At 53.8% G+C, this 11,302-nt stretch overlaps 1 protein-coding gene across 3 annotated transcripts in view; it reads right to left on the bottom strand.

Annotated features, from left to right (window-relative positions):
• Positions 1 to 325: 325 nt before the first annotated feature.
• The window catches only part of LOC117719199 (uncharacterized), a 37,379-nt gene continuing 26,402 nt past the window's right edge, over positions 326 to 11,302 (bottom strand). Inside the window, exons 5-6 of one of the 3 annotated variants that reach the window (XM_076911819.1) lie at positions 3,975 to 7,809; positions 326 to 3,882 (exon numbers count right to left, since the gene is read on the bottom strand). The gene's annotated coding sequence lies outside the window, so the exon portion shown is untranslated. Of the gene's footprint in view, positions 7,810 to 11,302 lie in introns of all 3 variants that reach the window. The other 2 variants (XM_076911820.1, XM_076911821.1) reach the window with 2 other exon arrangements.

Here is an 11,302-nt window from a genome sequence, read left to right as displayed (position 1 = left end):
GGAAGGCAGGCACCAAAGGACAAAGGGACAGGGATTTCTCGGATCTGGTTAGGATCACAGGCTGAGGGGCACTGGAACCAGTGCTGTCCTCTGAGACTTGGAGTCACAGGGTCTGTTGCTCCACTGATATGAAGGAGTTTGGGTCTCCAGGGCTTGGGTCACTAAGGGGCATGTGGAAGATGAGGGGAGGGTGCTGGTCACTGCCCGGAGCAGCTCTTGGTGGCAACATCTCATGCGTGCAAACATGCCAATGGTGTGGTCAGCGCTCTCATGCCCTCTACGGCCAGTCTCCGTATTTCCAGAATGACCAAAGACCAGTTGTAAGTTCATTTCAGAACATCCTTTATTTATAACCAGGTCCCATGCCACAGCTCCCACCCAATCTGTTGCTCCATGTGGCTTGCTGAGCAGGGCCTCCATGTGGATGTGTCCCTGGGCACCTCAGGGAAGGCAGTAGGTTGTATAGTTATCTTCGGAGGGGCAACATCACTGCCCTAAAACCACACAACCTACTACCTCACCCTGCGGTGTCCATGTTCTGGAGGAGGCCCAGCCGCTCCCCACCCACCCTGGCCACAGGCCACTAGAGCCATAGGGCACAGGGCAGGGTGTGGGAGGGGGAAGCGGAGACAGTGGCTCAGCAAGAAAGGCCCATGCCCACCAGATGGATGGAGGGGGGGGGGGGGGGAGCCTCACCCATTTTCCCGGGGCAGTGGCCTACACAGTCTAGCTGCAGGCTGGGCTCACAGGAGTACTAAGAATGGCTCCTTTTCACTTCCTTCTTGGAAAGGATGCTCTGCCTCTATGGAAATGAAGAAGCTAACACTTGCTCATCAGAGGCCTGACCCTTCGCTAGAAAGCCTGGGTAACTTTGGAATATAGTTGAAGGTCTAGCCCAGACCCCCTTTTCATGGAGGCCTGTGAGTGCAGACAGGGGAAGGCAGGCCCCTTCAGTGTGGCCCAGGAAGAGGAAGTGCCCTGGAAATGCTATATCTGTTTTCATCCCATGGCCCAACCCTTATACAGATGAGTAACAGCCCTGAGAGGTCAAGGCTTCTTTTGCATGGCGGCTACCACCCGCTGTCCCTCCATCAGTCTCCCCAGCCAGGGTCTCCGTTGTATCCACTGCAGATATTGCGGCCACTTCAGGAAAGACAGTAGATTGTATAGTTACCGCAGAGCGGGGCAGAGCCCAAAACCATACAACCTACTACCTCACCCCAAAGGCCGTCAGTCAGTCTTGGCTGCGGCGTAGAGCTGGATGTCGCGGCTTCTTGAGATCCCTCCTAGAGGAAGAAGGAGAGCTGGGAACATGGTGAGGGGCCCAACACAGCCATCTCAGTGCTGAGGGTTTTAACAGAGGACTAGGATTCTCTCAAAGTGGCCAGAGCATTTAAACAAAATCACGGAAGAGTAAGGGAAGACGGGGAGGAGAGAGAAAGCACCAGGTGCTGATCAGGAGTTACTAAACAGGGCTGGCCACAATGGGGGAAGAGTGTCATTTGTTAAAGGCCAGCCAGGTCCAGGGAGCTCCCAGTGTCCACCTGGCTGAGGTCCAGCCTCTGCCCACTCAACTCTAGCACAGTGAAGTTGGAACCACCAAGACTCCTGTTAGGCAGTAGCCTTGGGCATGCACCCTCTTCCCCTTAGGCCGGAAGAGCCCCTCCTGTGGGTTCTTGTTCTGTCCCTGCCTCTCCCCAGGGTGACCTGAGCTGACCTTGCTGGAGAAGGCTCAAAACAGTTTCCCCTGGAGGAGGCAGCTTAGCTCCCCTTGGTGGCCAGCAGGGCGGAAGTGCAGACCCTGCTGGACACTCGTGGCCAGCCTGTCCCTGGTGACTAGCACTTCCTGAGGCCAGCAGGAACTCTGTGCTTGGCTCTGAGCTTGGGGCTCCCAGAGCCTTGGACTGAGCCCGGCGGCAGCGGGGGACACCCAGGTAAGAACAAAGGTCCTAGCTTGGATCTTGCGGTTTGTTGTGTAATGAGACAGACAGGTAAGGCCTGGTCGGTTGGCTATGCATACTGCGCATAGCCACTAGCTGGCTGGGGGAACTCTGGGCAAGTGTATTGTCAGCCCATCTTATAAGTAAGGAAAGGCCTACTACAGCCTTCCCCCCTGAGCAGTAGCAGTGTGCTGGAACATTCTTCCGCCTTGTAAGATATTTCTGTGGCTCTCAGCTCTCCAGTATCAACATGCACTTGGGGACTCTGTTGCAGGGCTCTGCCCACAGCCTTCCTAGGCAGACACTGGGCTGCACAGAGCCATCTGTGGCTCAGAAGGCCGAGTCTCTGGTCTCAGGTAGCTCTGCCCTCAGAAGGGAAGGATCTGCTTCTTTCAGGCCTCAGACAGGTTTGCCCAGCATGCAGAGGGAAGCCAGGCAGCTTTTGCTCTCTGCCTGAGCCCTATCGTCTACTGTCACACCTCCCTTCCTCACTGCCACACCTCCCTTCCTCACTGCCAAGGGTCAAGGGACAAGTCCAAAGCCCCTGGGGTCAAAATGAAGCCATTAGGCCCAAGTCTACATTGTGTAACCAGATCTGGAGTCTGTGAGGCAGAGTTGCTTGGGAACAAGGCCCCAGAGCGCTGGTGTGGCCTGGCCTTTGGTGCGCAGATCTGTGGTGACAGGAGCCACTAATCTCCCAAGCTTCAGAAGGAAATCTGAGCCACTGGGGTACCGTCCCCTGCCTCAAGCCTGGACCCTTTCACTAACAGGCGGGTCAAATATCCTCAAGGATGGTCTAAGCAGAGCCAGCAAGGCAGGAAGAGGCAGGAAGAGAGAGGCTAAAGGGCCCCTTTGATGCTCACAGCTATGATGAGTGGACCAGGTGAGAAGGCTGAGGGTTGTCCCACACTGCTTAGCCTCTCTGTAAGCTGACTGGCCGAGGTTAACCTTGTCAGTTCTCAGGATGTGCCCAGATGTGGTGGAATGGCTAGAGATCACTTTGGCCATCTCCATCTGAGCCCCCCCAGAAGCACCTTGAAGGAGGAGAGAGGACACACATCAACCCCAGGTCTCTCAACGCTTTGGGTTCTGCCCTTGGCTGGCAGGACACAGGTACCGTGAGCAGGACTGCTTGGAAGGTCTCTGCTGCACCCTCTGACTCCGGGCACCATCTTGCATTTCTGTAGGGTCCTTTTAGCTGACCCCGAGGGATTCTGACCCTGGGGGATTCTCAGCTGCTCCATTGCCGCTCCACTTAGCAATCAGGAGTATGTCACAGTGTATGCCGCTGTGACAGCCCAAAAGTACCTGTTCTCCACATGGTGAGCCTCCCTGAATTTGGGCTTCAGTGTGACACAAGCCTTACAGAGCCCAAGCTGCGGGAGAGAAACACCAGGAGACAAGCATCCTAGTTCTAGGAAGGACAGTGGGGCCACCACCCCCTGTGCTTTAGCCCAACCTGGGAACAGGTGTGACTCTGTGTCCCTCGTTTGGCCTTTCTCTAGACAAGGCCTCCTGGCAGGTCCTCTGTCAATGTCAGGTGGCCTGAGGGGTATCAGGATCACACTGGGGAAGCTGGAGAGATGGCTCAGTGGTTAAGAGCACTGGCTGCCCTTCCAGAGGTCCTGAGTTCAATTCCCAGCAACCACATGGTGACTCATGACTATCTATAACGGGATCTGATGCCCTCTTCTGGCACGCAGGTGTATATGCAGATAGAGCACGCATACATAGAGTAAATAAATAAATCTTAAGGGGGATCACACTGGGGGACTGAGTGATGGTGCTGGGGTACAGAGAAAGAGGGGTCCCCAGAGGCCTCCAAGGCTGGGTGATCTGAAAGGTAGTGTGCAGATAGTGTGTCCTCAGGGTGGGAGGCTACGTCTCTTCCACTCGGAGCCAGTAATGAATGGAGCTGCATCTCTGTTAAACCATGTCCAGCCTAAGTAGGTCGATATGGGGTCAAAGGTCATATTGTATCATAGGTCGATGAGTCATCTGGGGTGGTTTGCTGTGGGGAGGCACAATACTTACAGCGGAGGTGGGGTAGCACAAGGCCTCCAGGTAAAGGCATCCAAGCTGAGGGCAGGTCTTGGAGTACTGACAGGGATGTGGTTCTCACCGTAGCCTTCCTCACTCTGAAGTCTCCCATAGGACAGTGGGGCCCTACTGGCATGCAGAAGTTCCTGCTTGTTCCCACTTCCTGACATCCTCGGGGGTTAGAAACAAAAGCCATGATCACCAGCTTCAGAAGGGAGAAAGCCTGGCCCCCGGTGGCCTCCCCTGGCCCTATAGCACAATGACATTTTTATCCAGTCTGCCTTTTGCCTGGTGACACTTTGCATGTAAAGCCTTGGATGAAATGGCTTCTAAGCTCAGCCCTGTACTGGGCACTGTGTTCGAACTTCATCAATGGTGGCCAAGCATGTTTTTGTGGGTAGCCAGTGGCCCGCCTGGCTGATGATTGGATGCTGTAGAGCCCAGAGAGAGAGAGAGGCTCATGTTTGCCTCATGCACACTGGTCTGTGGTAGTTAAGTGGACTCTAGAGGGAGAGTTAATCCCCTCTCAGAAGTCATCCGTGAGGTACAACTTCCCTAGGACATAGGGCAAGTGGGGCTTGAACTCTCCCAAGAGCAGACACCAGGAGAAGGGGCTCACTGGAACACAGACTTGCACCATGAATCAAGTCACTATCCCACCTCCCTTGGGCCTCCCTTGGGCCTCCCTTGGGCCCAAAACATCATGGCAGAGCCAGCGGAATAAGACGGAAGGCCAAGCAGGGACATGGTGTAGTGAGGGAGAAGCCTGTCCAGCTGAAGGGCTCTGGAGCCGAGCCTGGGGTACAGAACATGGAGACAAGGATCTGCCCACTTCTGTCTGTCAAGCTAGAGTGTTTGCTGCAAGCCTGTTATCCCCCCACAGCTCAAGGATGGGAAGATGAGCCCATTGGCTACTGAGGGTCTGGTGAGGACATAAGGGCGGGAAAGCCCCCTCCCCGACTACCAGCCTCGCCTGCACTCCCAAGACAGCCAAGCTATCTGTCACACTGACACCCTTTCTCTGATCCTTCTACTGTGCCCATCAGCCCTGCCCCCAACCCATAAAGCAGCAAAATGCCCGGGGCAAGCCTCCTCTGCCCTCCTTGGCCATCTCCCAGGTCCTTCCCACCTCCTGGCTTTTGCCCTGGTCTGTCCCTCTGCCAGGACGCGCTGACCTGTTTTTCCTGTTTCTTCCCACAAGGCTCCTGCTTTCTGGGGGGCCTGGCTCTGTGTCTGGTGAGGCTGACCTATGAGGTGCCCGTCTTAAGACCCTCTCACAGTGCCTCTCCACACTCTGGTGGCAGGCGTGGTGACCACCGTCTCTTCAGTTCCAGTGCAGCTCTGCCCTACCTGGGGGCGGGCGGGGGGGGGGCGGGACTTATGCTTGTTCTACAAGACTTCAGGGAGGGTCACCCTTTCTGGGTCTCTGGCCATTTGTGAACGAGGAGGAAAAGGCCCATTACTGTATTTGGAGAGTGTTCAGATGTGCCAGGCTCATCTGTAAAACAGGTGACCACTTGACCGCCTCGACCACTGGCCTCAGGCCTGGGAGTTGGGACCCACAGAAATACCTCCTTTCTCAAGGGGTAACAAGGAAGGGGGTCCTGAATCAGACCAAAGGGATCCAGTGGGGACAAGCTGGAGGAGGGCCAGTGGCGGGGCGGGCAGTGCACATGAATGACGCTCCTGAACAGGTCGCCAGGGAGTGAGCAGTCAGCAGACGCCCCGCCATCTGCCAGCTGCCACCTCTCAGCCCTGTCCCAGTCCTGCAGTGTCTGCCCATGGGCAGGGTGCCTGGGGGAGGAGCCAGGCTGGCCAGGACAGGTGCGCCAAAGGCCTAGGCAGGCAGGTGGCCCTTTCAGGGCTAGGCGGATGTCTGGAGGGAGAGAGGCAGACAGACAGTGTCACCCTGAAGTCACCTCAGGCTTGGCTTGGGGCCACCAAGAGCTAGACCCGCCCCCCCCCCATGGTAACCCCCTCTCCGGGCCTCCTTGATTAGGTTTCTCCCATAAAGCGGCCAGTGTCTCTGCTCAGTAGGCCGTGCCAACAGTGAGTCTGGGAACGATGGGAGGGGTGGCATCCGGCTGGGCAGAAGGCGGATCTCCTTGTGAACATGGCCCATAAAGTTAAAAAGATGCATGCTCACTGGGCCCAGAGGGAGGCCATGGGTTGGTGTGCCCAGAGGCAGGGCATGCCCACTGAGTACCATCTTGGATCTAGCTAGGACAGGCATGTTAGCAGTGAACAAAAATCTCACTCATCAAGACAAGCAACACCTTCATGAGAGGTTTAGAGGAATGATTAATGCAAAAGCCCCTGACACTACAAGCTCATATCTGAGTGAAGACGACCTGGGTTTTGCTGAGTCTCCCCTGACTTCAGACTGGAATGCCCTGGCAGGTGTGTGGAAGAGGACCATACGGGCATCCTCTTCCAAAAGCATACCAGTTACGCAGGGTCGAACCTGGAGCTAGCAGCATCTCAGTGCCCTGGACCTGGCTCTCCTAGCTTTACACACCTCATGATGATCCCAAGAGGTGGATGGAACCTGCACTGGGCGTTGTGTAGACTCAAGGCCTGTGGTGCTCTGGTGGCATGTCCACTCCTTGAGCTATAGCCCATAGCAAAACTCAGGAGGGAAAAAAGGAAGATTGTGGGTCTCCGCTGGCTGAGGAGGCCCATATCTGAGCCTAGTTTTCCCCATTCAGGAATAGAGTCTGAGGTAAAGCCAGTTGACCAGGTGCCTTCTCTGGAGAGCTAGTGAGACAGCTGTCTGATACACACAGTAGTGGGAGCCATGGGGGAAGTTGCTGGCTTATTCCTAGGGCGAGGCACAGATGACCTGGTGTACAGGAGGGAAAGGCCACTGTGCACCCCCACCTCTACCCCACCCCCACCCCGCTCCTTGGACTCAGCCTAGGGCTAGGCATTTAGGCTACAGGTCACCAACTCTGACCACAAATGTATGTGTTCATCTGTAGATATTCTCAACCAAGCTTCGTCTGGGTCATAGGAAGGTGACTGGGAAATGACTAGAGACATCACAGACACTATACTTTGCCTGCTCTCTGCAAGACCCCCCTCATTCAGCTCCCTCTGGGCCTAGCTAGCCCTTCTTTGGGAGATGTTTCCTGTTCTAGGAAATGTATACCCTAGGATCCCAGGAGGCTCCATCCTTGCCCGGCACATTGGAAGGCATTGGTTTGGGCAGGTAGATTTTCAACGTTCTGCTGGGTCCCTGGAAGGAGGACACAGCCTGAACAAGTATCACTTCAGGGTGACAGAATTATCTGCCTGGAAGCTGTGGAGAAGAAGCCTGGGGCCAACATGCAGCTAGCTTCCTAAATGAGAAAACTTCTCTCTCTCTCTCCCTCTCTCTCTCTCTCTCTCTCTCTCTCTCTCTCTCTCTCTCTCTCTGTCTCTCTGTCTCTCCATGGCCTCTTGCTACCCTCTCTCTCTCTCTCTCTCTCTCTCTCTCTCTCTCTCTCTCTCTCTCTCTCTCTCTCTCTCTCTCTCCATGGCCTCTTGCTACCCTGGCAGAGAGCACAGGGCCAGGCAGGGCCACCAAGTAACCCCCATGCTGCCCAAGAAGATTCAAAAGACATTTTATCCCACACCCTTCCCTACTTTACTTGGAACTACCTCTTTACTTTTTTTTTAAGGCCCCACCCCCATCATCCAGCCAATCCCGGCTCTCAGAGCATGCCTGTTATCCTACCTTGGGAAGCTGGAACATACTGTCAGTATGACAATGACCAAGGCAGCCAGCTGTACTGTGGCCTGGATGGCATCATTATGGTATCACTCTGGGACGAGCTGCTTCTGATCTCTGGGAAGGCAGAGGAACAATGTGAGCTTGTTAACAGACACAGGAAGCTCTTAGGGGGCTTACAGTGGATCCCCGCTGAGCCGAGATGCTGAACCAAGCAGGCACTACATAGGGAGGGGGGGCGGGGGTGGGGTGCTGTGTTGGAGGTAGTCAGGAAAAGCTTCATTTACCTCAGAACCTCAGTGGCCTGGTACATGGCCCTGACACTCTGGGAGGAAAGCAGCCTAGTCTATCAAGCACCTGGACTGCTTCTTGGTATCATAGGCTACCCCTGCCAGGAGACTGGCTGGCCACTGTGAAACCCTAGCATTCTATATCATGCATACCCAGGGAGGCCCAAGGTTCTTGGGCAGGTCAAGGGTATGAGGGGCATTTGGAGGCCAGAGGCTTTCCTCTCCAGGACCTAACTCAAATCTATGCTGTTGATGGCTCCACTCAGAAACCTGGCACCAAAGTACAGACAACATTTCTAGACCTATCCGTGCTGACCCTGCCCCCTGCCAAAGACTCCCTCTAAGTACAGTGTAAGTGGCCAGCTTTCCAGATTGTGATGTACAACCTCCCTTTCTGTCTGCTTGGTGATAAAGCCTAGGAGAGTAGCAAGGAAAAAGTGGAGCTGGGTAAGGGGCCAGGACTCCCAGGCTGCCTTGCCAACAGCTGGCTGTGCCAAGCCCAGGGCGGTCACAGCCAAAGCCAAATATGGTGGGGGCAGGTCCTGGGCTCTGTCCAGGCCACTCAGGGCAGGCAGAAAGCAGGGGTCTCCTCCTCTTCAAGGCTACTGCTGGTTTCAGCTACAAAATGGCGGATGGCTATGTCGGCCATTTTGTGACGCCCTTGGAAGACAAAGGCCTGTGAAAGTCAGAGGGTAGGACCATCGGATGCCTGGCAGAGAAAAGGAAGAACAACCTAAACGGAAACAAGGTTCTGCCCCTTGCTGAGGCCGGAGATGGTCTGGTCAGAGAAAGTGTGTCAAGCAGGCTCTTTCCAGAGCTTTCCTCCTGCCGAAGCTACAAGCATACTCAGGACTTCTAGCAACTTCCACACTTCCCTTTAAGGGGCTCCTGGTGGCCCATGGTGTGTCTGTCAAAGAGCACTGAAGTTCTCACACCTAATGGTTAACAGATGTGAGGCTTCCAAGGCCTGAGGTCTTCTGGGTTAGAATTCTCTACCCTAGTTTCTCTGCAGGGCATGTCCTTATATCTGCGCTGGAGAGGCCTCAAGCCAGGGTCTCAAGTGCCAACCTGTGCTCCTGGAACTGGTGGTCCAGGTAGATCAGTCCTGTCTGGGGCCAATAGGTCAAGGTACCAGTTGCCAAGATGGCCAGCCAGGGGTTCCAGTGGCCACTCACCATGGCTGGTCTCCAAGCCTCTCTAGGCAGAGGGCAGTAGGAACTCAGTGACCAGCCAGAGCCCCACAGAGGGGTGGATCCAGGGGTTGTTGGGCTCCTCAGCACTCCTTCCCATCCTTGCTCTCTCTTATTCAGAAACCAGTTGTAAACTAGAGGCAGAGAGGACATGGGGTGGGAGGGCGGATACAGGTCCCACCTCAGGCTGCCTCATTTTGACCTATGAAAAGCAAAAAATCTGTGTGGAGAACAATCCCATTTCATAGTCAGATAGTCTGAGGCCTAGGGGGCAGTGACGCTATAATCATAGGACCTACCTTGTAGGGTGGCTATATCCTAGGAGAGATGCAACTCACACAGCCAAGGGTTTGGGTGTCTGACAGGGACCGTCAACATGAGCCCAGGGAGGGGCTGTGACAAAACAAAGGTGGAACTGAGCAGAGTCGGATTCGTGGAACTGCCAAGGTCATGTGGTGAGAGCACATGGTCACATGGTAAACGTAGGTGCCACCAGTCATCTGGTGTTCAACACTAGCTGTCCGGATAACTCTACAGTGTGAACAATGCGGTGGCCTCTCTTAATCACTAAGGGCCGCTCCTTGGTGAGAAGCCACATGGTTCTGGGTTCAAGTCCCCACACCATTGAGTAGTACTGTGTAGAGAGAATCCCTTATAAGCAACACCTGTCAATAAAGAAATGCCAATAGCCAATGAGCTCAGACAGGAAATAGGGGGCAGGACACTGGCAGGAAGAGAGAGGATTCTGGGAAATAGTGAGAGAATAAAAGGGGCCGCAGAGAGCATTTGAGCTGTATGCTGAGACTCTGAGGAAGATGCTAATGAAGAAGCTGACCTCTCTGTGCTCTCCCCTGTAGCCAAGAAGCAGGTTGTTGCAGGGGCAAAGTGAACCCTAGAAGGAGAGGTAACTAACCATGTGAAAGACAGAACAGTTTCAATGGGTTAAGTAAGTTACAAGCTAGTCAGGGGAAAGAGGCAAAGCTTGTGGCCTAAGCATCTATTAATAAATAATTAGTCTCAGAGTCGTCATTCTGAGATCAGGGGCTGGGAGGAAAAATGTATTAATGTTTTTATAGTATTGTAAACTCGTGAGCCTATGCTGGGTACTCACTCCCCTAAGGACTTACAGTGTGAAAAACAGGTTGTTTTGTTTTTTTTCCTGGAGTTGGGGGGGTTGGTTTACTGGGGATTAAACCCAAGCCTTTATCACTGAATGACATCTCTAGCCCTTCAAAAAAATATTATTTTGTGAGTCTTACTAAGTTTCCCAGGCTGACCTTGAAATCCACACTACAACTCAGAATGACCTCAAATAATTTTCTTTCTTTTTTCTTTTTCTTTTCCTTTTTTTTTTTTTTTTTTTTTTTTTTTTGGCTTTTTGAGACAGGGTTTCTCTGTGTAGTCCTGGCTGTCCTGAAATTCACTCTGTAGACCAGGCTGGCCTCGAACTCAGAAATCCACCTGCCTCTGCCTCCCAAGTGCTGGGATTAAAGGCATGTGCCACCACTGCCCAGCTTTTTTCTTTTCTTTCTTTTTTCTTAAGACAGGGTTTCTCTGTGTAGCCCTGGCTTTCCTGGATGTCCCTCTGTAGACCAGGCTAGTCTCACAGAGATCTGCCTGCCTCTACCTCCCAAGTGCTGACCTCAAAATTTTCAATCTTCCCAAGTCCCAGGCCTTTGTCACGAGGCCTAGCCAATGTGGACACTCTGTCCTTGGAATGTGCCTGGCACTGGTAAGGCTGGCCCTCCAGGTTCACTTTGCCCCTGTGACAATGGGCGTGATCCTTGGCTAAAGGGGAAGGCACGGAGAGGCTGAGGTTTGATTCTACTCCCTACCCCCACTCCCAGCCACACAGCATCATGGGAGTTTTCATGCTTTGGGGATGAGGGAATAGAAGACTCAGTTGCATTGCAAGAGACCGCAACGTTTTTCAGAGAACTCTAGGAAGCTCGACACCATGGAGGGCCACTGGACCTTCCTCCAACGACTAAATGCAAGGTATTTGTATGGCTAAACAGAGATCTTGGGGTAGAAGCAATGGCTCAGTAGTTAAAAACACTCATCATGCCTTCAGAGGACCCTGGTTCCAGTCCCAGCACCCACATCGTGGTTCATAACAATCTCTCACTA

Source organism: Arvicanthis niloticus, chromosome 13 (genome assembly GCF_011762505.2).
Source record: "Arvicanthis niloticus isolate mArvNil1 chromosome 13, mArvNil1.pat.X, whole genome shotgun sequence".
Lineage (NCBI taxonomy): Eukaryota > Metazoa > Chordata > Mammalia > Rodentia > Muridae > Arvicanthis > Arvicanthis niloticus.
The sequence above is the reverse complement of the archived record's forward strand: the minus strand, read 5'-3'. Positions and strand labels throughout refer to the sequence as shown.